The sequence below is a fragment of the Bidens hawaiensis genome, unplaced genomic scaffold, assembly GCF_021521415.1.
Source record: "Bidens hawaiensis isolate Kalapana, Puna unplaced genomic scaffold, B.hawaiensis_p1.1 tig00001721_1, whole genome shotgun sequence".
Lineage (NCBI taxonomy): Eukaryota > Viridiplantae > Streptophyta > Magnoliopsida > Asterales > Asteraceae > Bidens > Bidens hawaiensis.
In genome coordinates, this window is record NW_027491098.1 from 2,325,709 (window position 1) to 2,351,356 (window position 25,648).

The window sequence follows — 25,648 nt, forward strand, 5'->3', positions numbered from 1 at the left end:
TTTATAATAAAATAATATATATATATATCAGAGTTCAGCGGAAGTCTTTAAAAAGTATATTTTGAAATATTAATTTATTTATAAACTTTTATTTATAATAAAATAATATATATATATATATATATATATATATATATATATATTAAAACATTAGCTTATTTGTACACCTTAATGTAACATTTTTATTTATTAGAAAACTTCTCGGATAATAAATATCCAAGTGGTTGATTTATAAACCTTGTTTCGAGTTTATAAAACTTTTTTAAATATTCTTTTCAATATTTTATTCATTTAAAACTATGAGTCATCTCTACCTTGCGAACATCTACTTCATGAATGGCTCCAATTCTTGATACTGTATTTCCTGAAATGTTAGAAAATACGTCAGCGATAAGCTTGTGAATACGCTGATGCTAAAAATATTTTCTTTTACTTTATTACCCCTCGAGACTACGCCTGCCTCGGCCCATCGTGGCTTAGGAATAACACAGTTAAAACAACACATTTATAAATTCGAGTCTCTACACTATGTCACCTCAACAACACCGCAGCGTCCGACTTAGTTAAGTACCCGTATGTATACACATGGTCGTGCTTCCTGCGGGAAAGCGTCCTACGACCATGCGTGGTGCGATGTGCCCACCGCGTACTACCACATATGTAAGGATCCAGACACATATATACTACAGTCGGAGGGCTAGGCTTATACCCTTATTTATAACGGTTTTAGGAACACGTAGTTCCTTGTAAATAATTTCATATAACACGTTTGACTCATTTTAAAATAAGTTTGTAAAAGTTTGGGGGCGTATTCACCTTTTGATTTGGATCGGCTTCAAACACCGTCCGAGGGTCTTTCCCGTTACTACCTCGCACCTATAGTACGAGTATAGCCTTTCTTTTGGATCAGCTTCAATACCTGTCCGAGGGTCTTTCCCGTTACTACCTCGCACCTATAGTACGAGTATAGCCTTTTCTTTTGGATCAGCTTCAATACACTGTCCGAGGGTATTTTCCTCTTCTTTGTTATCTCGTACCAATAGTACGAGTATAACTTTTTGTTAGTCGGATATACAATCCGGCTTAAGACCTCTAGTCTCTTTTGTAAAATCTTTACCTCGATTTTAATTTCTTTATGAACCTTTAGTTCAAAACATCTTTTCTTTATTTTTTTAAACCTTTAGTTTAAAATATTATTTCTTTTCTTTCTTTTTCAAGTTAAAACTCTTTATTTTTAACTTGTTTCTTTCACAAGATAAACCTCTAGTTTAACTTGTTTTCTTTTTCTTAAACTCTACGTTTCTTTTTTTTTATTAAGAAACGTATATTTTTCTTTTACTTATTATTTAAGAATAATAAACTTAAATAATATTTTCGACCATAACTATCTTCTACTTTTCTTTTCCTTTTCTTTTTATAACATGTTTGAACCTATAGTTCAAATCATATATCTCTTATTCTTATATTCGGACCTTTAGTCCATCATATTTTCGTTGCTAAATCTACGTTTAACAACGTATATCATTTAGTTTAATATTAATAATTATAAACAATATATAATATTTTTATCTTTATTTATTAATAAAGATTCTTTTATTATTTCTTTATTTTTTTTCTTTTTATTATTATTTTAAATAATAATCATTCTTTATTTATAATAAATATTTTATACTTTTATCTTTATCTTTATACTTTCTTTGTTTTATTTTCTTTTTGTTTGTTTTCGAGGTATTGACTAAGGTCTAAGCCTTTATTATTTTATTAATATTTCATTTGGGCATCATGCCTACCTTGTTCGACTTATTATTTTCTAAACTCACGGGCACCACTTCGACGTTGGCACGTATATTGAGAATCTTGTTCAACACCTCCTTGGCACGCAATCGAGACGCGTCGGTCTTCAAGTCTCGTCGGTACGCACTTCGGGGCGGGTCTTCGGTTCGTTTCAGGTCGGCACGTACTTCGAGGCGGAACGTCGGGTCTTACCGGGTCGGCACGTACTTCGAGGCGGAACGTCGGGTCGTCTCAGATGGAACGCCGGGTTGTCTCGGGTCGGCACGTACTTCGAGGTGGAACGTCGGGTGGTACCGGGTTGGCACGTACTTCGAGATATTGTCGCCGGTACTTTGGGGTATCGTCGGTTTATGGCACGGATTACAAGGAATAATGTCGGAGTTTTATGGTTACGGAAAACGAGGTGGTCGGTACATTTATCGAGGTGATTTTAGAGAGATGTTAGAGAGAGAAAGAGTGTGTGAATGGGCGTGAGAAATGAAAGGGTGGAGGTTGGTATTTATAGACTTTTTCTCAGGACCCATCGCGATACGCGATGGTCCGTTAATCATGCCATCGCGTATCGCGATGTAGGCATGATGAGTCACGGGTAGGTTTGCCACGTGACGGACGCGGTGCCACGTGATACCACGTGGTGACACGTGGCAGGACACGTCATGCCTTTACGCCACGTGGTGACACGTGGCATGAGCATGATGCCACCATGTGACACGTGGCAGGACACGTGTCACGTTGTCGGTCCATGTCATGGCGTATCGCGATGACGTTGGGTTTTGGTCCGTCGCGTATCGTTGTCTTCCCATTTCTTGCGTTTTGAAAATATACCCATCGCGATACGCGATGGGCTTGTTTCTGTGACGTCGCGTATCGCGACCAGACAAGAAACCAAAATTTATATTTTAAGTCCTTGTACTATTGAAACTTGGTAATTTTATCTCGTTATTTTCATGATGTTACACTAATGAAAATTAGAGACGAGATTCAAGGGGAAATTGATTTCAATAAAAACCAAAAGTCAATTGAGTCATTTTTCAAGAAACCTTCATAAATCATTTATGTAATATGCTATATATAAGGAATTATTAATTTATATTTTATATGGGGTCTAAAGAAATTATCAAAAATGTATTATCTTATAATTTTAGCGAATTATTAACTTAGCACCCTATCCCCGAGTCGGGACCGGCAAAAAATATTATCTTAAAGAGTTTATTAAATAATCGAGTATTAATTTATCGAGTTTCTACTGTATAATGTCATTTAAACATTTTATGTATAAAATTACAAGTTGAGGACCAAATGTAAGCTAGTCTAAATAGTGAGGGTTAAATGTTAAAATGCATAACCTAATTTAATACTATTTATGTAAATGTTAACAAAGTTTAGGGACTATATGCTAGCAATTAAAAGATCAAGGGGTTTATTGTTTAAACCTAAACTTATATTATAACCTAAACTTATATTCTAGCCGCCCTTCTTCTTCATCTTCTTCTTCATCATCCATATTCCGGCGCCGGAATTCTTTGCTGGAATAGTGTATGTGGTGCCTATGCAGTCAATCTCGGTGGTATATCGGTAGTATCTCGGTTATCGGCCCTCATGTGAAATATCGGTCAGAATATCAGTACCGATAATATCGGCGATATTGACCGATATTTCCCAGTGTTTTAAGTCTTAATTTTCAGCTTTTAGTGTTTAATTGTTGGTGTTTCGAGTCTTAATCAGTTCCTACATGCTACAATTGTTAGTGTTTTGCAAGTTGCAAAAAGGATAATTTTTTAATAATAGGAAAATATACTGAATTGTTAGTGTTAAAGTGCTATATATATAAATTCCGCATGATATTAAAATTACCGATATCCCACCGATATCTCACCGAGATAATCGATATCTCAAATATCGGTCCTCGACCGATATCCAATATTTTTCGGCATTAACTGCTTAGTGTGGTGCCGGAATTCATCGGATACGGTCTGGAAACACCCTTTAACTTCCGGAAACGTTTAAAAATCGTCCCCAAAGTTCTGGAAACGTTTTGAAACACAGTTTGAATTTTCGAAATGGTCAACGGTCGTCCCCAACTTTACAGAAACGGTCAAGAAACGTTTCCTGCCGTCCCCGACGGCGTTTCCGTCCCCAGCGTGTTTCCGGGACGGGGTACGGCACTTAGGTCATGTTTCCGTGCATCAGAGCTAGAGGTGGCAAAACAAACACAAATGGGTTGTTTTGGGTTAATATAGATAACTTTTAAAACTGGATGGGTCATGATGGATCAAAAGAATTTTCCATTGAGGTCAAGATAGATTGGGAAAATGCTAGTGACTTTTGGTTATTGGTTAGAATGAACTAAAACAAGCTCCATCCAATTTTATTTCAAACAAAACCCACGAAACCGAATAGAAATTGAGAAATCAAAACCGACCGAAATGAAAAAAAGCAAAACTGAAACGGAAAAAAACCCGAAAAAGCGAACCTGGACAGATACAAAACCGAGGTTTTCTTTTTCTTTTTCTTTTTTTTAAATGAACGAGGACGAGGGGAGAAACATTTTAGTTATTTTACATTTTGTGTTTTTGATTTATATTTTGAGTTATTATTTTTTTAATTTTTTACTAACCTCTATTTTAAAAATTCATCATGACCCATACCTATTCTAACCCATCAACCAAATCCAACCCAACTCATTCACATTGCCACCTCTAATTTAGACGGCATAAAACACCAACAAATTTCGAGTATATAACTTTTACTGTGTGAAATGTAAGTCCAGGTAATATGTTATCATATAGGCAGTGTTGCAAAAATCTCGACTATGTGCCGATTAATCGCTAGTCCCCAATTCACTGATTAATTTTGGGTTAATCGGCCAATTAATGGGTCAATGGTCAAATCCGGCTAAAATCAACGGTTTTCGGCGAGATTCTAACCAAAATCAGCGGTTTCCAGCGAGATTCCATCAAAAACAGCGGTGTCTAGTAAGATACCGACACATTTCGGACCAAAATGTGTTTATGTATTTATAAAACTGAAAATTACATATAAAAATGTATGTCTGTATATATATAATTGAAAATTATGCATTAAAGTCTGATCCGATTAATTTTAATTAATCCCGATTAATCGCTAGTCCCCACCCTACCGCCCGACTAGTGACTAGCGATTTTTCCAATACTGCATATAGGGACGGCTCAACTATAGAAAGAAATAAACTGAAGTTTAGGCCCGCCATTTTTTTACGGGTCGATTACGTTCTTTTTCAATTATTTCTTTCTGATTTTGTTAGAAATGTGTGTCTTTGTGAATTTTTCTAACCGTATACAAAAAATGTGCTTAATCATATTCTCACGTGTTAAGATCTTAAGCAAAAATATTTCCAATAAATGCACCGAGTTAAAATAAAAATAATAATAATAACAAAATAATTTTGAAGTGGCCCTATTAGACAGGACGAGAAACCAATATGGTTTCTCTGTGATAGCTTCCAAACCACATGGCAATACCGCCGTCACCCCATATAAATAGGGTGCATAGCTTCATTCCATGCAAATGTTTGCCACATAAAATTGATTAATTTTTTTACATTTATTGTACTTGAAGAACTAAAAAACAAATATATATTTTTTTATGGTATTTGTGGGTAGATGTCGTCAATGATGTGGTTTGTGGGTACTTGAGGATAGAATTGAGATGACAATGCAGGATTAGACGCGCATGGGTAGTACTCATGAGTACCAGAACATTAAATCTCGGGCTAAATGCACTGATAGTTCGTGTAATTTATTGTTTGTCTCCATCACCTACCCATCGCCGACAATATTACAGCCACCAATATGGTAGTTGATTAGAGAGGAGGGGGGCAAACAACTTGCCAAATTCCAAAGGCAGAAATTTTTTGGGAATCTTTCTTAGGCCCCATGTTTTAGTTTTTGAGAAAGCCTAACTGTTTAGCCTATATACACCAATATAATAAGATTGTTTTGCTAGTTGCAGCTGTGGATGTTGCCTGTTGTGTTTCTATTTATCAATTTGTTCTTGATAACTATGTTTACTTAGATGTTGGGATTCATTTTATCACTTCTCATTATCAAAATATCCCGTTACTTGACCTGTTAATAATCCTTTTTGTATTAACAAGATTGTGACCCAAAACTGTCCTTTGATGATAATCTGTAACACGGCCTATAGCCACACCTGAAGCTGAATTAATTCTTTAATTGATCTGCACTGAGACTAAATGATTCGAAAACTGCCCCATATAACAAAACAAATGTGCAGCCCTTTTACTTAATTAAAGGCTGTCTCGTATCGAAACTAACCAACAAGTTATCCTCTAAAGTTCTGACCCGTAAACTACAACAATCTGTGACCTGCAATCTGGCCCGTAATCAGCAGCAAAACTTAATTTGTGTTCTTAAAATGCCCCTGATACGAAACTTGAAGTAAAGCTGATCCAAACTAAACAAAAAATTCACAACGACCCGTTAGCAAAACTGTGACCTGCTGCCTTTAATGTTTTCGTACACTATGTCTAAAACCTTCTGAATTTTAACCTGCCCGAAATGCCTCTTTGACCTTTATCCTTAAAAAATATATATCTCTAGAATATAGGATATTTGTATTTTAAATAGGTAATCCAATCCTACTATATCTAGGGTCAATCTCTTATATATAAACTGGTCTATGATTTATACAAAATCAATTGATTGATTCCTGTCAACAATCCTGCTGTAGAATGATCTGAACGAACCCTTGCAACAGATTCAAGAAGCCGTCCATAGTTTAGATTTCGATTTTTATTGGTGTTTTATGCTGTCTAGATAGTGACATTTTGGACCAAAGGGGTCTTTGACCTAGCGGCATCAATGTGTTAGATAAGTTTTTGCCTTTCCATGTGGCGAGGGTTTAAATCACGTGGTTGACATTGAAATTCGGTAACTTACACTGTTTAAAGAAATAATGTTAAAATACTCGTTAGAGCAATGGATGCCCTGATTCCATATAATGGTTTAAAAAAAATGATGAAAAGTTTTTAATTTCATATCAATCACAACAATTATTTATCTTTTAGTAACATCCTTAATAATAGTCGGTTGCTATGTCGGTTGCTATGTATGGTTGCGCGGTTGTGATGGTCGGAGGGGGGAAAGAGTGGAGGAGGAACAAAGAAAAGAGAGGTAAAATGATAGGTTCTTTTATAAAGCAGAATAGTAGCCACAGTTAAAACTTAAAACTAATTGGATTGGCTGCTTGACTTGAAAAGTCTTCTAAGTTGTGCCAAAACTAGATATAGACGTCATTGGAATTTTCTTTCATTGATGGATTGAATCATTCATCGGTTGCATATCATTCGAACTACCTGCGAAGTTGCCTGTATATATAGATATTTTCATAACTACCTTCATTACTTTATCTTATTTAATGATACATATTATTTAATAATCGTAAATAATTATGTTAAACGTATTACTTGAGAGGAAACATCGCTGCATATACATATGCATACCAAATATGACTAACTGACTTGTCGACTGCGTTTATTTATGAATGGATGTCGCTATAAGTTAGGATTACAGGATTGGCCAAATAGGATGAACTGGGCTTGTTTTGATGACTTTTTTATTGCGTATTTTTATCTGTTACATCACTACATAGTGAGCATAATCTTGATACTATCATACACTGGCTTCAATGTTAGTTCATTTGCTAATCACGAGCCATTTCGTAAATTAGAATATCCGTAAAATCCCTCACTTGACAACGGTTAGTAGTAGTGCAAACCGAAAACACCTTAATTACAAGTAATAATAACAGAGCTTTAGTTTTTAGTTTTCAGGGACGATATTACAATTGTATGATTATTCATTACAGGATGGCTATAGTACATCAGGATGGCGCATTACATAAAATTTTTATCACATGCAATATATTGTACTAATCCAATCATCAAAAATCAAATTTAACAAAACACAATATCATATAATTGACTGTTTCTTGGTTTGGCTAAAAAAATCCAGCATTCATATCATCTTCCAGCTGGCATCTGAATTTCGGAGAAAACTGTATCTGACTTGAACCCTGCTTCGCTGCTACTAATCGATGATGTGCCATTTCTTATCGCACTTGATCCTGAGAACACATCATCGTCTGTTGTTGTCTCTTCTCGCATCATAAACGGAAATTCTTGATTTTCATGCACGGCATCACCAAGCGTCTTCTCAGCAGCTTCTTGTAGCTCCAATGCAAACTCTAGCCCCCAAACTACTTCATCCATGGACGGCCTTTCACTTCCTACATCTTTCAAGCAACTAACTGCCACCACTCCAAACTGCTTTAAACACTCAGGTGCAATCACACTCCTTACTTTTGGATCAACTATTTTGTTCAGAGTCCCCTTCCGATAACAGTATTTCCCCCACACTGCCAAACTCACTTGTTCTTTGGGCAGCCCGGGAATCATAACAGGTCTTGCTCACAACACTTCAAGCAGAACAACTCCAAATGAGTACACATCAGATTTCTCCGTGAGTTGTTGGTTTCGGTAATATTCTGGGTCCACATACCCGACACTACCCTTTACCGCCGTGCTAACATGGTTTTGTGCTTCGTCTTTAGGGCCTAGCTTTGACAAACCAAAATCAGACACCTTAGCAACCCAATTTTCATCAAGTAAGATATTTGTGGACTTGACATCACGATGAATTATTGCACGTTTCGCACCTGTGTGAAGATAGTGCAACCCTTTGGCTGCACCGATGCAAATTTGGAGACGTCTTTTCCATGGCAGAGGAGGCTGGTTTGTCTTGTATAAATGTTCTCGTAGTGTTCCGTTAGCCATGTAATCGTAGACCAATATCATCTCTCCCTCATCTTCACAGTATCCAATCAGGGATACTAATTGGACATGGCGTAGTTTAGACAACAACCCTATTTCCGTGTGGAATTCTAGGAAACCCTGATTGGATGATTCATTGAGACGTTTGATTGCAACAGCGGTTGCAGTGTTGTCCATACACCCTTTATACACCTTACCAAACCCTCCGACGCCTATGACAAAATCTTCGTTAAACTCATTAGTAGCTGCTCTTACTTCTAAAAGTGAGAAGCGCCGGCATCGGTCTGACGGCAGAGTTGAATGTGTAGACTTCGATTCACCATCTGCTCGGCCGTATGATGTCTTTTCATCAGTCGCATCGTTGTGTTTAACTCGCTTTCGTTGCTGGAAAGCTATAAGAACTAAGATGGACAACAAGACTAAAGCTCCTCCAATGCTTCCAATTATCACGGCATACGAAGTTTTGTTCTTGTTCCTTTTTCCAGTAGTTGGTGGACTTGATGGGGCTGCAGAACTAAGTTCCGGATTTGGGCTGGAAAGATTTCCATTCATGCTCTTCTTGAAGGCTTCTAAACCGTTCAAAAAAGCATCTACATAGTCTTCAGTAATACGAGGATAAGGTTGCAGCACGACCCACAAATCTTGCTTGCCTCTGCTGTGATCCGGGTCAGCGACAAAACACAACGTAATCTCTGTATATAGGATACCCACTACCTCGAGCTAATTCGAACACATCAATTTCCTGCTCAGCGGTTTGATTATTAATGAAGATTCTGAAATCCACCTGACCACTTCTATTGTATTGTGGTATAATGTTGCAAAAGTGGAGCCTGAGGTAGTAATAAAACCCAGAATCAACGGGAAGTATCCAAGTCAGATTGTACTTATCAGACAGAGTTCCCATACTCCGTTGGGTTCGATAAAGGAGCTCAGGTGCAGTAAAATTCGGGATCTCCGTGGTATACATAATCTGCTTCGTTTTATTATATTCAGGTGTCAACCCAAATGCTGCTCCAAATATGTAGTTATCATCTGGATCCCATGACCGGTACATACCAGTATTTTCATCACCAGCTATTTGTTTCCCTCCTATGTTTAACCTGTAAATATTCTCAAGCGCCTGGTCATTAGTAACATCAGGTGCTGAAGTCATACCAACAGGTTTCAGGTTCTTAGAGTTGTAATACAGATCGTCCGGCATTGAAACGATTTCAATACCGTTGATGAAGGCATATGAGTTGGGTGAGGGTGTAAAGGTAACATTTAAGGCTTGTGCATCTGTTACAGAGATGATGAATTCTTTGACAAAGCTTGGAACTTGGGGTCCGTTGATTCCTGCATCGGATCGGATCTTTGCAAGATATTTCGCGGTTAGGAAAGCACTGAAGTTGGTTAAGAGAGAGTAGCCATTGGATGATACTGAGAAATAAGATTGGTTTGGATTGAAGTTGGAATAGGTGGCAGGATAGAAATATAAACGGAGGAATTTGGGGCCTTCAGAGACCGGGAAAGTGTAAGTGAAGGAAGAAGTGTTAAAAACTCTAGCAGAAGAATAAGGGATGTGGTCCAGTTGTAAGGGTGTGGCTGAAAAGGAGGTGGTGGTGGTGATGATATTGGAAGGCACGAATTTGGAATTCTGATCACTCTCCCATCTCCGGTCTTCAATAGTGGTGGTCGAGGAGGGTGAACTGCAGTCGAGGAAGAAGCGGTAGGTGGCATTGTATGATTGTGCAGTGGTAGTGGTGGTGGTGAACGCGAAGAGTAGAGCCACATAAAAGAAGGGTAAACTTAAGGTTAACATGATGGTTATATGAGTAGAGAAAAGTATTAATTATGTGTTTTTATAATCATGAACAGTGGTCAGTTGGTCACATACTCACATTGTCTGCTTGCTTTAGGAAAGACTTTTGCCTTTTGGGTCTCCTCTAAGAATAATTCATAATGGTATTCCGCCAAAGACTTTTTTTAATTTAATTCATAATGGGTTCGATCATTAATACGATAGTATACGTATATATAAAACTGAAAATAGACTGGGTTTGGGCAAATCCGGCCCCGAAAGGGTAGCTTCGCCACTAGAAAGTAACATCCTTAGAACTAGGCGCACCCTTCTGGTTCCCCCAAAGGTTTCATTAGCTTCTTCTCCAAAAGTACCCCTAGCAAATCGGTTAAGAAATTTGGTTTCATGAATCCGAATCGGTTAAGATGAATTAATGAATGAATGTGTGTGTGTATATGATTGGTCGGAATACATTCGGGTGGTTTAGGTATATTGTAAACCTCTATAAGTTTATAATGTCGGGACCGAGATATTTTTATATCGATAAATTAATAATTAATTTAAAGAGGTTTTACATAAGACCTTTAAATTTCCTAAGTGCAATATATATTCACAAATTAATTGAATTTGTTTTGGTCATTGATTTTGAATAAGTAAAACTTAGCTCATGGTAAAAAAAACTAAATTACAAAAACAAGTTTCAAAGCACATCTCTTCTTCATAACATCATATCACTATAAAATGTCAAATGTAAACCTTTTTTATTTCATTTTTGACTACGAGAAGATAATATCCTAATTCTTAAGTGCAATGAATAGATTTTAAGGTGAACTCAATATATATTTAAAGTTCAACAAAAACAAGTGACTATAGATTTATATTTTACTAGACGATATTAGAATTTGGAATCTTTTAGTAATTATTAATTTGTATATTATATAAATTGAGATTTAAAAAAATCATTATCTTATTATTTTATCAAATTTTTTGAACGACCAACTAAATAACATCGGGTACTTCGTACACGACCCCATTGGCTAAAGGTAGCCCAAGCCGGCCGTTAGTCCGGACGGACGGAGCCCCTAGGGGTCCACCTATAATTGGGGTTCAATTTTATACAGTTCCCAAATTAGAACTGGGCAAATTATTAATTTTATTGAGTTTATTAATTTATAAAGATTTAACTATAGATGAAACACCATCGCTACCAATGGTATTTTGGTGTTGATCCATGTGTTCCGATTTGGTTTTTAAGGTTGTACCCTTATTGTACGTGTTGGAGGAAGAATTTTATGGAAGAAAGTATTTTATGGAGTATTTTTAAACTGCACCCTATTTATTATATAAATTATAGAAATTGTCAAAAACAACAACTAAACATGTGTTTTTTTTTGTTTTATTAGATTTAATAATCCCTATCGAACAGTATTGTCGATAATAATCTTTATTTATTTCATCGTCACCGGCGGTCCAAACTTTTGGTCCCAGTGGTCTCCCGTTAAAAAAAACTTAACAGCTTTATATTTTTTCTAAATTTCAAACTAATATTTTAGAGAATTTGATCGGAAGGAGGATACGAATCGATTGATATAAAGCTTAGCTTGAAGCGGTGATCCAAACGGCTTGATTTTTGTTAATTGTAAGTCCAGACACTCGAATTGAAACACTATTTCGTCGTTTTGGAGCACTGTGTCGAACTAAGTTTTACATCAATAGACTCGTATCCTTCTTTCAATCAAAAGTCCAAAAACATTAGTTTGAAATTTGAAAAAAAGTATAACGTCGTTAAATCCTTTTTAACGGGGGACCATTGAGGGCCAACTTTATTACATTTGATATCGCTAGTTGTGGTAAAATGATAGGGATTATTATCGGCCAATACCATTCAATATGAATTATTATAATCCAATTAACCTTTTCTTTTTAACATAAATTTCTTTTTTTAACTAAAACTTATCAAACATTGCACGTACAGTTATTTGGATCCACACCATTTTATGGAGAGTGACCACTATACCACATGTATTCAATCATTCTAACTTCACAAATTGAAATATTGTCACGTTAGATATATACATAAGACTATCTTCAATCTAAGAGAGCCCTTGTGAGGCTATCAGTTTAGTCAGCTATCATATCATAATTTTACAAATTTTTCAAAAAACTCAATTTCATCTCAAATGGTAAATGAGTCCTTAGGTGCCTTTAGCTGACTACTCAGCTACCATCTCATTACCCATTTTTCTTTAAATTTTACTACTTAAATTATAATAAAATAAAAATAAACTAAATTTTATCTAAACTAATTTTTTTAAAAAATATAAAAACATAGAATTGCATTACCTATACAATGGATTTTCCTTTTTATTGAATTCTATAGAATTGTTTTTTTATCGGACCTATTAATATTGATACATTGGATTTCTTAAAATTAAAATAAAACTTAAAGTGTTCAAATGAAAAGTTGGACATTCAAATTGGAGTTTTATAAATTCAAATGAAAACTAAAGGGTTATTAATGTTTACTTTATAACTAAAAGGATGAATATAAAATTTTCAAAAATAAAAGATAGAATTACAGAAATTGTCTTTTATGTTTTTATACTAAATTTCATTGCTTATCATTTATCTTTAAAATTGTTGTGTTTTATCTTTTACGTTTCAAAATCCAACATCTTTTGTCCTTTGGTCCTAATCCAGTTAGTTTTTTCTGTTAAGTCATGTCATGTGCCTTGAAGATGAGGGCAAGTTGAACATTTTACCCATTTATTAAAAAAAATCATTTTAATAAATAAACTATATATATATATATAGGGGTGGGCTAACGTACAATAATGGCTTATCGTACATTACGTACGCGACCTTCCAGAGCGTTAGATTAAAAAACTCGCGATGACAATTTCGTAAATAACTCAACAGTAGTTCGCGATCAAAATTCGTCGATTACAAATCCACTCTGATCCAAATTCGGAACTCGTCGCTCAATCTAATCCAATTTCTAAACTCTAATCACAGCTTAAAGTATGAAATCTCTAAAGTCAAAAACCAAATCAAAATCGAATAACGTTGAACATTAAAAAAATCTTCAAAATTTATCAAAAAAATGATGATTTAATCAATCGAATTGATGTCTAGAAGTATTTATATTCATCAATCGATTATGGAATTGCAGAAATAATACACTCAATCGAGCTCTGATTAAGGTTCAAAATATTATGTTTAAACGTTCTGAAACAAAACTGAAGACCTTTAAACGTTCTGACCAAAAAAGAACATCTTTAAACGTTCTAATACGTTCAAAGAAGTTCTAAGTGTTAAAAAAATAAACATATTTAAACGTTCTAATACGTTCAAGGAAGTTCTGGGTGTTAAAAAAATGAACATATTTAAATGTTCTAATACGTTCAAAGAAGTTCTCGGTGTTCAAAAAAGTTTAAAAGTTCTGAACTTCTAAACATAACTTCTAAACTAACAAAAGAAATAAACACCTATAACATGAAATTGAACACTAAAATCATTTCATATAATCTCGTAATCATCAAACAATTATCAACCGACCGTCAATTTGATCATCAATTCGATCATATAAACCAATATGGAACGTTTGCAACTAGGTTTATGCAAATAGCGTATTTCAATTCAAAATCAATTGAAATGTGTGTATGCAAATGACGCTGATGACGATGGTTGAATCGATCCAACGATTAATTAGGATGGAAACGATTTGAAATAATTTACAAATTTGTAACCGCGTGTTTTTTGAAATCTAGGGTTGAGGGTGTCGCGTACGTAATGTACGATAAACAATTTTCGTATTGGATCTCTTATATATATATATATAGGGGAGATTTCAATTAAGAACCTCTTTGAGTTTTAAGAACTCGAAAGAACTAAGTGTAACGATTTTTTTTTCGAATTTTTTTTTTACACATGCGTAATATATGTAAGTTATATACACGTAAAAAAATTACATAATTTTTTACGCACCGAGTCGACTTTTTACACATGTGTAACGGACGTAAAAGTTAGTGTAACCACTTACATATTTATTCTCTCTCCTACTTTGACTTTTTTGCCAGATTTAATCAACCACATATTTCAATCCATTTTATTAAATGTGTGGCCTAGAATTGAGTTCTTAAGTTCTTAAAACTCAACATGGTTATCAAAATATCCCTCCCATATATATATATATATATATATAAGTCTCTCTTTCTTCTCACTTGTGAAAATCAAACAACAACCACCACCACATGCAACTCTTTCAATCACCATATGTAAATCTCATGTTTGCATCTTAACCGATGGAAACTGATGAAAGGCCTCACGTATCCATCTGAATCGAACTTTAGCAGACACGAAATAAGGGCCAATTTAGGTTACTAGTTGAATCTTGAATCTAATCAAATAAGAAGACAACCACAACTATTATTTAGGGTCGGTTTAAGGTTGTAGGTGAACAATTTAATTTAAACCACCAACTATGCAACGACCCCACCTGAAACCAACGCCGTCTCTGATCTCCTCCACTTTTTTCACCAAATTAAAATTAATTTGACATCCTTGAGAGAAATTCACTGGATTTCTGTACAAATTCATCAACAAAATTGATTTATTATGCACAAATCCATCGACCGTTTGTGACAATTGTGAACCCCTAACGCAATCGCGTCTACTGGTTTATTAAACCCCCAACTCAGCTATTTTGTAAAAGCCCTATTGGAAATGGTTTGATGTTTTGCTGTGAGATACGAACGGCTTCGAAGATGGCATCCATTACCATGAAATTTCTTATGGCGACGGTGCTAGGCGAAACCCTAGAGGCCGCCGTCGTCGCAGTCAATTGGATTAGTGGTGGTTAAAGAGATGGATGGTGGGATGGTGGTCGAGGTCTCCGGGTGGGTGATGGGAGGTTGGTCATTGGTGACTTGGTGGTGGTTGTGTTTTGATTTTTGCGGATGGGAGAGAAAGAGAGAGAAACTTATCTATCTATTATAATAAAAGACTACTTATTCTTGTCACTTGTCAATTTCTTATCCATCCTCACCTTTATTTCAACCAATTTCAATATATGGTCCTTAGCTTTTAAGTCATTTCAATATATGAATTCAACTTTTATTAAATGTAAATCTTAACTCATTCATGTATTAACATTACTTGTGAAATAGGAAAATGAGGAAATATCAAAATTGAAGTTGTAAGCCTATTAGAATAAATTTTTAAAGTCACATGTAATTGCAAATTAAATAAAATAAAGGTCCATCATTGTCGAACACGGCCGGCCCGACGTTTTTAGAGGCCTAAAGCAAGTCGAAACATTGAGGCCTTTAACAAATTTTATTGTTATCGACACACATTTTTATCGTGACAGTTACCGACAGTTATAGACTTTAATTACTAAATTTTAAACCAACTTTGATATTGATTTTTACTCATGGTTTACACACCTTTAAGGTATTATATAGACATGAAACAAATGAGGCAATAACAAATGTCATGAGACATAGTAAAGCTGGAACGCTTTAAAGGCGGGGTTTATTCATTAACAAAGAAAATGCAATTTTTAATGGCAATGATAAATGTGTCTTGTCTTCCAACAAAGCCACACCCTAAGGAAACCGAAACAAATTAAAATAGTGAATAAATGCTCACCAAAACTAACCACCGACACCAGAACTATAAAATTGTAACATGAAAATATACTTGAATAAAAGCATAAAATTGTAACATGAAAACATAACACCTCAGCTACTTTCATTCATCATTTTTTATTGTATTTAAAAAAAGACTTCACATGTGAAATTGAAAGCATTGGAATTCTGTGACATGCTTGTACTCTCTCTACCTTCTCCTCCTGATCTCTTCCTCTCTTCTCCTCTCAATCTCTTCCTATTAGTGGCAACCGGCAAACCCTATATTCCAAAATATGGGGGCCTTCTCAAATTGGGGGCCTCTAGCCCTGGCTTGGTTTGGTTGTATGATAGGGCCGGCGCTGTTGTCGAAGAATTCAAATTTGTATGGAAATTACAAATTGTTTTTAAATTGAGATTCGAGCCGCAATGCATAATTTTTTTATATAAGGTTGGTTTTAAATTTGGATTTAAAATTTTCTAATAAGCATTTGAACTCAGAATATTATGTATTTTTCTTAATTTTCTCCGAACATTTTGTATAAATATCGCAAACATGAAGAATAACTATTATATATATCTTTAACATTATAATTATAATCCATATGTATAAAGATTATGTGTGAACACATATGATGTATATATGTGTGAACCCTCGGGTGGGCAAAAGTGAAATTGCACTAATTTTGACGTTATTTTACTAATCTCGTGAAAATAACGTTAAAAGTGACGGACGGTTAATCAGGCATCATGTAGTGGCGTTGATAGCTGAAAGATAAGGGTACATGCACCGATCAGCCGGTGTCCCGATGATTGAGTGCTATGTGCCTTATGTCCAAGGCTTGATGCAAAACTACTATCGAGCCGGGGGTCTCACCGGAAGCAGCCTCTCTATCCCTATGGGGTAGAGGTAAGGCTGCCTACATCTTACCCTCCTCAGACCCTACCATAGCTTTGCTATTGGTGGGATATACTGAGTACGATGATGATGATGATGATGTATAAAGATTAACTATATGAATCATTTGTCATATATTTATATGACTTTTTTCTGTAGTATAAATGGTTTCAGCGATAAGAAGATCAATATTTAGTTTTCAATATTTTCTTTCATAACTCAGACTAAAATGCTTAAAAATATATATTTTATGGCTTGATTAATACTTTTTAATATATTTAATTTAATATTTCTTATAAGACAAATTAGTTAACAAAAAAACCTTTAAAATGTCAAACCAAAAAAATTGTTTCAATCTCATTCCACTGTTTTCGTTTGCCAACATCAATTTTATCATGATTAATCAATTCCATATTCTTAAGATTCTAAGGATGATTATCTCATCGAAGTTAAGGTAATCTGGCTTTTGGGATAATCATGATTTTTTGGATAAATATGAGTAGATGATCTCAAATGACATCATATTAAATGATTAAAAAATATGATATTTTATGTGTCTGAATATTTTTTTGTTAGTTTCATTTATCTATAGTTTGTATGTACTTGAAGAACCTTCCTTGTCACACATTGGAGTTATAAGCAGAGCTATATGCTACCTTATCAAGAGTTACAAACAGACGTGTACTAAAGATTTTGATTTTTAATAAACAATGTATACCGGCCAACGCAATAAAAACATGTAGTGTACAAAGAAGGTTTTACTTATTTGTAACATATTTATGTAATCTTAGTTATGTAAAATTTGTAATTTTAATGTATATTTTAATTTTATTAACAATATATGATCATGTCGTTGATTGTATTTCACTTAATGGTTAACGTTTAAAAATTTCATAAATAACCCGTGTAATACACGGGCCTCAAACTAGTATATAATATATACATATATTGTATTTATTAAAATAATAATTTAAATAAATGGGTAAAATGGCTAACTTGCCCTCATGTGCAAGGCACATGACGTGACTTAACAAAAATATTTAACTGGGATAGGGTCAAAGGACAAACACTATAACATCTTACTTTTGATAATAATAAATAAAGAAATTTCGTTTACTTAAGGGTGTGTTAATATCTGGTTAAGTTAAATAAAATAATAGAGTGTGGGCTTGGTCAATATAAGATGGAATAAGGGATGGTGATGGGCCTTATGTCCATGGGCTTAAGGATATATAAACCCCTTAAACCTCCCTAAAACCTTAGAACCCTCATTTCCATCTCCTAGCCTCCATACACACTCAAAAACACACACAAGCATCTCTATACTTTACGGATAAGATTTGAATCCGAACCAAGAAGGGTTTGTGTTAGATTTTCGTCATACAAGAAAGAAGCACGCTAGGTTCACGTGTTGAACCAAACCCGAAGCTAGAAGTGAACCAAAAAGGTATGTTTTAGATTAAAGGTTACGTTTTTAAGGTTGGTTTGCCCTAAGATTTGATACTAAGGCAAATCGGTCATTTTTATACAAGAAAAATATAAACTTGAACGTAAACGAGATGTCAATATGAAATGGGTAATACGGATGACGTTTGGGCCAAGTTAAAGGAAGAAAAAGAACTCGTTATGGCTCATAACCCTTTGTATCGTTTAAACGGGCAAAACGTGTCTAAAGGAAAGGCTGGACAGGGATAAGAACGGAAACCATATATGAATTGAATCCTTAAGAAACCTGGTTTAGTCGAAAAAGTAATCGAATCGAGTTGAAAACGTAATCGAATCGAGTTGAGAAAGTAATCGAATCAAATAGAAAAAGTAATCGAATCGATTGGTCATTCGATTAGAATTTCCATTTGATTAGAATTTGTTATTCGATTAGAACGTGCCATTCGATTAGAATTGAGATTCGATTAGATTAGCTCAACCCCAGCCAAGGGCAGCCCCTTGGACCCTGCTAGAGGTTGCTGCCCTCGCTTCCAGGGGCGCTGCCCCAGACCAGACCCCCGTTTTTTGAGGGTTTTATTGAACTAGAAATATGAGATGGGTAGGGATAGTTAATTGATGCTTGTGATTATTATACAGTTAGCCGCACCTAGTTAAGGAAATGAATTACCATTAACTCTGAAAGGAACCGAAACTAGGTGAGTTTCTAGCCTCATTACCTTGTTATGTTTTCAGGGCGCATACTCTATGTGATTAGTTAATACAATTACTATAAGTGGCAAGTGTATGTTATGTGAATCTTTATAAAGTATGTATGAATGATATAAAAAGGTATGTATGTAATTGTATGAATGAGAGTGGAGAAATATATGTATGAAGGTATGCTTAAATGGAAAGGAGGGACCAGACCCTTATAATATCTGAGAGGATAGGGACCAGACCCTTATAATATTGGAGAGGATAGAGACCAGACCTATAGGGCGAAAGGCTCTTTAAAATGTATAATTATATATGTAAAGTAAGATAAAAATATGAAGTATGAAAGAAGGAAAGTAAGAAGGTAAGAATGAAGATATATACTTACGTATGTATAAAAGAAGGTAAAGCATGAATGTATGAAGTATGTGAATGTAACGTATGTTGCTTGATTAATTAGAACTCACTCAGCGTAGCGTAGCTGACTTTTAGTATGCACGCAGGTAAATAGGCTAAGACATCTAGCTTGAACGAAGACACATGACATTGGACTGAAAAGACTGGCATCTTTAGAAGAATGCTATGAAGTTTAATATGACTTTTATATTATGTTTAAAGACAAAATTTTGCTTTGTTATGGAAAGATTTGAATGGTTATGTAATATATGGTTGAAGTTTTATATTACGCGAAAAATTTTAATTCACTATGATATTTATAACTATGTTTATAAGTAAATCCAACGTTAAAGTAGGGCACCGGGACCGGGGCCTTACAAACACTGTTGGATTTTGAAACATAAAGGATAAAACACGTCAATTTGAAGATAAAGGACAAACAAATTAAGTACAAAAATAAAAGACAATTTCTGTAATTCTGTCAAAATAAAATAAAAAGCCATGGGCGACGTTGCAAGAGCCTCGTAGAACCACATAACAAAGCAAGGTTATGCCATGTCAATATTTTCTCTTTAGTGTTTTTTCTCTCTTATTGTAATTTTCTTAAGCTTATTAAATTGTGTTTACGATTTAGTGTTGATATCTTCAACAATGATCGAATTCGTGTCAGTTTGCTGTCGCAACGCCCAAATTTTTTTTTATTATGTTAATTTGTTGTATTTGGTCATTTGCAATTTTATTTTTTTGTCTAGTTCCGGTGCCAAAACTCCGTAACGATTGATTTTGCATCAACTCACAGCCGCACTTCGTGGATTTTACCAACTAATTAGACGTCATTTTAAACATTTTTTTATCATAATTTATACAAGTGTCGATACTAACTTGTTTACTTTCTGGGTTTATTGTCGTTACCGTAACGAACCTAACCAATGCCGACCAAAATTGCATCGCTACACCGCCGCAGCGAGGCAGATTTTATTACCTACTTCACTTTTAAAATTGAAAAAAAAAAAACGAAAGTTAACACAGTTCATCACACCGGTAACCATTAGCGCTGAGCAAGAAACGATCCGGCATTGTGTCTTTTTGTTTATCATTGTGTTTTTTGTTTATTTTTTTCATTTATTATGTCTTTTCTCCTTGACATTGTGTCTTTTTTTCAATATATTGTGTTATATTACTTAATATGACATTGTGTTATATTTTGCGATCTATTGTGTCTTTTTCAGTTATAGTTGTGTATTTTGTTCATTGTGTCTTTGATCTCGGCATTGTGTCTTTTTTTCAATTTTTTTTATTTTTTTATTTTTCTTTTGAATGAGAATGATGGCGGAAACATTTTAGTTTTTAAAATGTTTTCGTTTTTTATTTATATTTTGAGTTATGATTTTTTTATTATTTTTTTTTAATTTATTTTTAAGGGTTTTTTTTGTGTTATCACAAATCCTTCTCACACTTCTTATTTTTGTCACCCTTTGTATTTTAACTTCACCCTAAAAAAGCGACCATCAATTTCTTAAAAGCAACGCCGATTGAACTATATTGTCGGCCGGCAAATCTATCATGGTGGCCGATTGAACTATATTGCCGGCCAACAAATCTAACATACTCATAAAATAATTTCTGAGAAAAAAAAATTAATAAAAAAAAGGTTGGCCTGGCCCGAGTGTTCAGTAAACGGTTGGTTTTTTTTATGAGGTCGGTTTTTTAGAGTTCGGTCAGTTGTTTAAATAGTTTTTGGGGCTCACCATATTGAAGTGCACGTGTCAGATTGTGGGTGTTTGCAAAACCCGTCGGCTGACAGTCTAATCGGTCAGGTGACAGATTTATTCGTTTGGATCCAACAGAATAGAAAATGGCCATTCTGGAACTTTTAGAATTGGCTTGGTTAGTTTGGGAATGTAATGATTCAAAATGGACACTAAATCACACTATCCAAATGAAACATGCTTTTTAGTATCAATTTCTTTCAAAAACACTATAGTTCTTGTAGAATGTTATGCCACAGATTAGCTACTGAGTCTGTCATTGATTGTTGAGGGGTGTACACACATGAAGGTTCGTTAATAATGTTTTGTGTTTTTAAATAAGTAGAGAATTCAATGAATAAGTACTTTTTTTTGCATTATCTGCACATAAGATTTTAAGAGTGAAATGGAACAGGAAAGTCCAGTCTCATTTGTTTTAGAACCACTACATAGGGATGACCTAACATGCATGACATTGACGAGTCAAGGCTATAGAATGTAGCTGAGTGTGCCAACATACGGTTTGAGGACTAGTGGCAGTTGACTTGGAGGCAAGCAACTATCACAGCAAATTATGCTCTTCCTTGGTGAAAGTAAAGTGTGATTCCTTTTGGAAATCGGACTGAACACGACAGAAGTATCGATGCTAGAACTGATGAACACAACAACGCTAGGTCTGGCCGGTGGCAGTGGGGCAGTTCTGGAAAATGATCGGAATGGTAAATATTAGCAGCAATCGGCTTGTGTACAGGAACCACACGTCAACAATAAACATTGTGAACTAATTGTGTGTGAATAGTACCCATAAATAGTAGATTCATGTTAATGGTCAATGAGTAGTAACTCCACATGGTAATAGGTTGATAATAGGGACTGGTAACAGAAACAGGGGCACCTGACTGCGGCGGCTACCTAGTATATATGTTGTGCCAATAGTCTTAATTAGCTCTAACACACCATGTAAAGAGAATGGGAGATATCTGAATAACTATTATGACCGGTGAACCCTCAATATATACAAGTGAAACCCTAGAGAAGCTAACCTGGCTCATTAGCTATATACAATTTTACAATATTAAATCACTAATTATAACTATAATAAACAATGTTCTAACACGGCCTCACCGACCATTCCACCTGTTTTCTCAGCATCTTCTTGCAGTTGCAATGCAAACTCTAGTCCCCAAACCACATCATCCATAGTTGGGCGTGCAAATCCTTGCTCTTTCAAGCAACTACGTGCTACCTCTCCAAACTTCGTTAAGCACTTGGCGGTAATCTCACCACTTAGGTTCAGATCGATTATCTCATGTAGGGCTCCCTTCCGATAACAAGACTTTCCCAATTCTACCAGATTCATTTGTTCATCAGGTAACCCTAGATTAATAACAGGTCTTCCACACAACACTTCAAGCAGAACGACTCCAAAGGAGTACACATCAGATTTGTTAGTTAGTTGTCACCTACGATAATATTCAGGATCCAGATAACCTATGGTACCCTTCACCATTGTGCTAACATGATTTTCTGTTTGGTCTTTAGGGCCTAGCTTTGACAATCCGAAGTCAGATAATTTAGCAACCCAGTTTTCATCTAGTAAGATATTTGTGGACTTGACATCACGATGAATTATTGAACGGTTTGCACCAGTGTGGAGATAATGCAACCCTTTGGCTGCACCAATGCATATTGAAGGCGTCTTTTCCATGACAAAGGAGGATTGTTTTTCATGTATAGATGTTCCCTTAGAGTTCCGTTTGGCATGTAATCATAAACAAGTATCATCTCATGCTCATCATCACAATATCCAATCAGGGACACTAGTTGGACATGGCGCAGCTTTGATAGAAACCCTATTTCTGTTCTGAATTCACGAAAACCTTGTTTGGATGATGAGTCGAGCCTTTTGATTGCAACAGTTGTTTTACCATTGTCAATGCACCCTTTATACACCATACCAAATCCTCCTCTGCCTATAACACATTTGGCATTAAATCCACATGTAGCGACTTTCACTTCCATAAGTGAAAAGTGACGACATCGATCTAATCATAACAATGGACGGCAAGGCTTGGTAAATCTTGTTCTCAGGAAAACTACAAGAACTAAAACAATCAACAAGACAAACCCTCCGCCAACACCTCCTATTACGGGGGCATATGGCAGAACATTCTTTGTGTTCTGTATTGTGGGAGATGCGACCCTTGGTTTTTGGTATTCAGTACTAAGTTCTGGGTTTTGGCTAGCAAGAGTACCATCCATGCTCAACTTGAAGGCTTCCAAACCGTTCAAATAAGCATCTTGATATATTTAAGAATTGGGATTAGGATGCATCGCGACCCACAAATCTTGCTTGCCTCTTCTGTCATCCGGGTCATCGACAAACACCATGTAATCCTTGTATACAGGATACCCGCTACCTTGAGTTAAGTAGAACAGATCAATTTCATTGTCAGCAGTTTGATTATTAATGAAGATCTTGAAAACCACCTGACCTCTTTTTGTGTATTGTGGTATAATATTGCAGAAATGGAACCTGATCTTGTAATAGAACTGAGAATCAACAGGAAGTATCCAAGTCAGATTATACTTATCGGACTGCTTGCCCATACTTCTTTGGGTTTGATAAACTAGCTCAGGTGCAGTATAATTCGGTGTCTCTGTGGTATAAACAATCGGCTTTGGCAAATCATAAACTGGTGTCAATCCAATTGCTGCTGAGTATATGTAGCTATCATCACGATCCCATGACCGGTACATACCGGTATCTTGAGTACCAGATACATATCCCCCACCCATGTTTAACCTGTAAATATTTTCAAGCGCTGTGTCGTTAGTGATAACGGGTCCATTAGTCATCCCAACTGGTTTAAGGTTCTTAGAATTAAAGTAGTGATTTTCGGGCATTGAAAGAATTTATATGCCGTTTATAAAGGCATATGAGTTGGGTGAAGGTGTAAAGGTAACATTTAGGATTTGTGTATCTTTTACATATATGATGAATTCTTTAACAAAGTTAGGAACTTGGACTCCTGCATCGAACCGGGCCGTTGCCATAAAGGGGGTTGTTAGGAAAGCATTGAAGTTGTTTAAGAGAGAGTAGCCATTGGATGATACTGAGAAATAAGATTGGTTTGGGTTGAGGTCAGAATAGGTTGCGGGATAGAAATATAGGTGTAGGAACTTGGGCCCTTGGGAGACTGGAAATGTGTAGGTGAATGAAGAAGTGTTAAAGACTCGGGCGGTGGAGTATGGTATTTGGGGGACTGAAGGATCTTGGTGAAGGGGGGTGGATGCAAAGGAGGTGGTGCTGATGTTAGAGGTTACAAAGTTGGAACGTTGATCACTATCCCATATCCGGTCAGAAGCGGTGGTGGTGGAGGTGGAACCACAGTTCAAGAGGTAATAACCGGTTGCTTTGTAAGGTTGTGCGGTTGTTGTGGTGGAAAAGAGAAAAGAAAAGAGGTAAAATGAACGTGAGCATAATGCTTGATATCTTTCCTTGTTGATTTAGGATATAATCAATAATATTAATAATAATAGGTGTCTTTTATAGTTTAATGTAAATAAATCATATCAGTGGTTACAGTTGAAACTTAAAACTAAAAAGATTGGCTGGTTGACTTGAAAAGTATGCTACTGGCCAGTAGGAATAATCCAGTGATTAATACCTTGTCCAATAGGAGTTGTACCATATAATGAGATGTAGACGGCGTCTGGATTTTCTTTCATTGATGGATTCATTCAACACTTACGTATCTATCATTTGAACTACCTGCGAAGTTGCTTGTATATATAAATTTTTGATGATTTTGTTATGGATGAATAACTGGTTTTTATTAGTTTAATCTAGTTTGAAATGGATGAATAACTGGATTTTATTAGTTTATCTTATTTTAATGATATATATTATATTTAATACTCGTAAATAAGTTTTATAAATATATAATATATAATGTTATATATATTATTCATGAGAGCAAGCATCGCTAGCTGTGCATATATGCATACCAAGTTCGACTTGTTGGCTGCGTTTACTTATGAATGGATGTCTTTTTAAGTTGATTTTCAAACTCCTAAAGAACGTTGTAGTAAAACTTGATGAGAGTGAAGTTAGGATTACAGGATTGTATTGATGACATCTTCAGACATTGGAGTATAATATATTACTGGATGGCAGGTTTCTTTGTAGTTCCATCTTTATTACATCCCTAAGGACCCTAACATAGTGAACATACATCTTGATACAATTATACATTGGGTTCAATGTTTTCATTTGAAAATCGTTTTGCGGTTTTGTAGATTAGAATCTTGGTATAAATCTCTCACTTGACAGCGACAAGTAGACCTTGCAAAATGGGTGGGTCGGTCGGCAGGGCAACATGTCGGGTCAGAACAACTGGGTCGGGATGTGTCTTTTTAAAGAAATCG

At 35.3% G+C, this 25,648-nt stretch overlaps 2 pseudogenes; both read right to left on the reverse strand.

Moving 5' to 3' along the window:
* Positions 1 to 7,681: 7,681 nt before the first annotated feature.
* LOC143596104 (receptor-like protein kinase FERONIA pseudogene) lies at positions 7,682 to 10,427 on the reverse strand (annotated as a pseudogene).
* Positions 10,428 to 22,310: 11,883 nt separating this feature from the next.
* LOC143595629 (receptor-like protein kinase FERONIA pseudogene) lies at positions 22,311 to 24,841 on the reverse strand (annotated as a pseudogene).
* Positions 24,842 to 25,648: the final 807 nt, after the last annotated feature.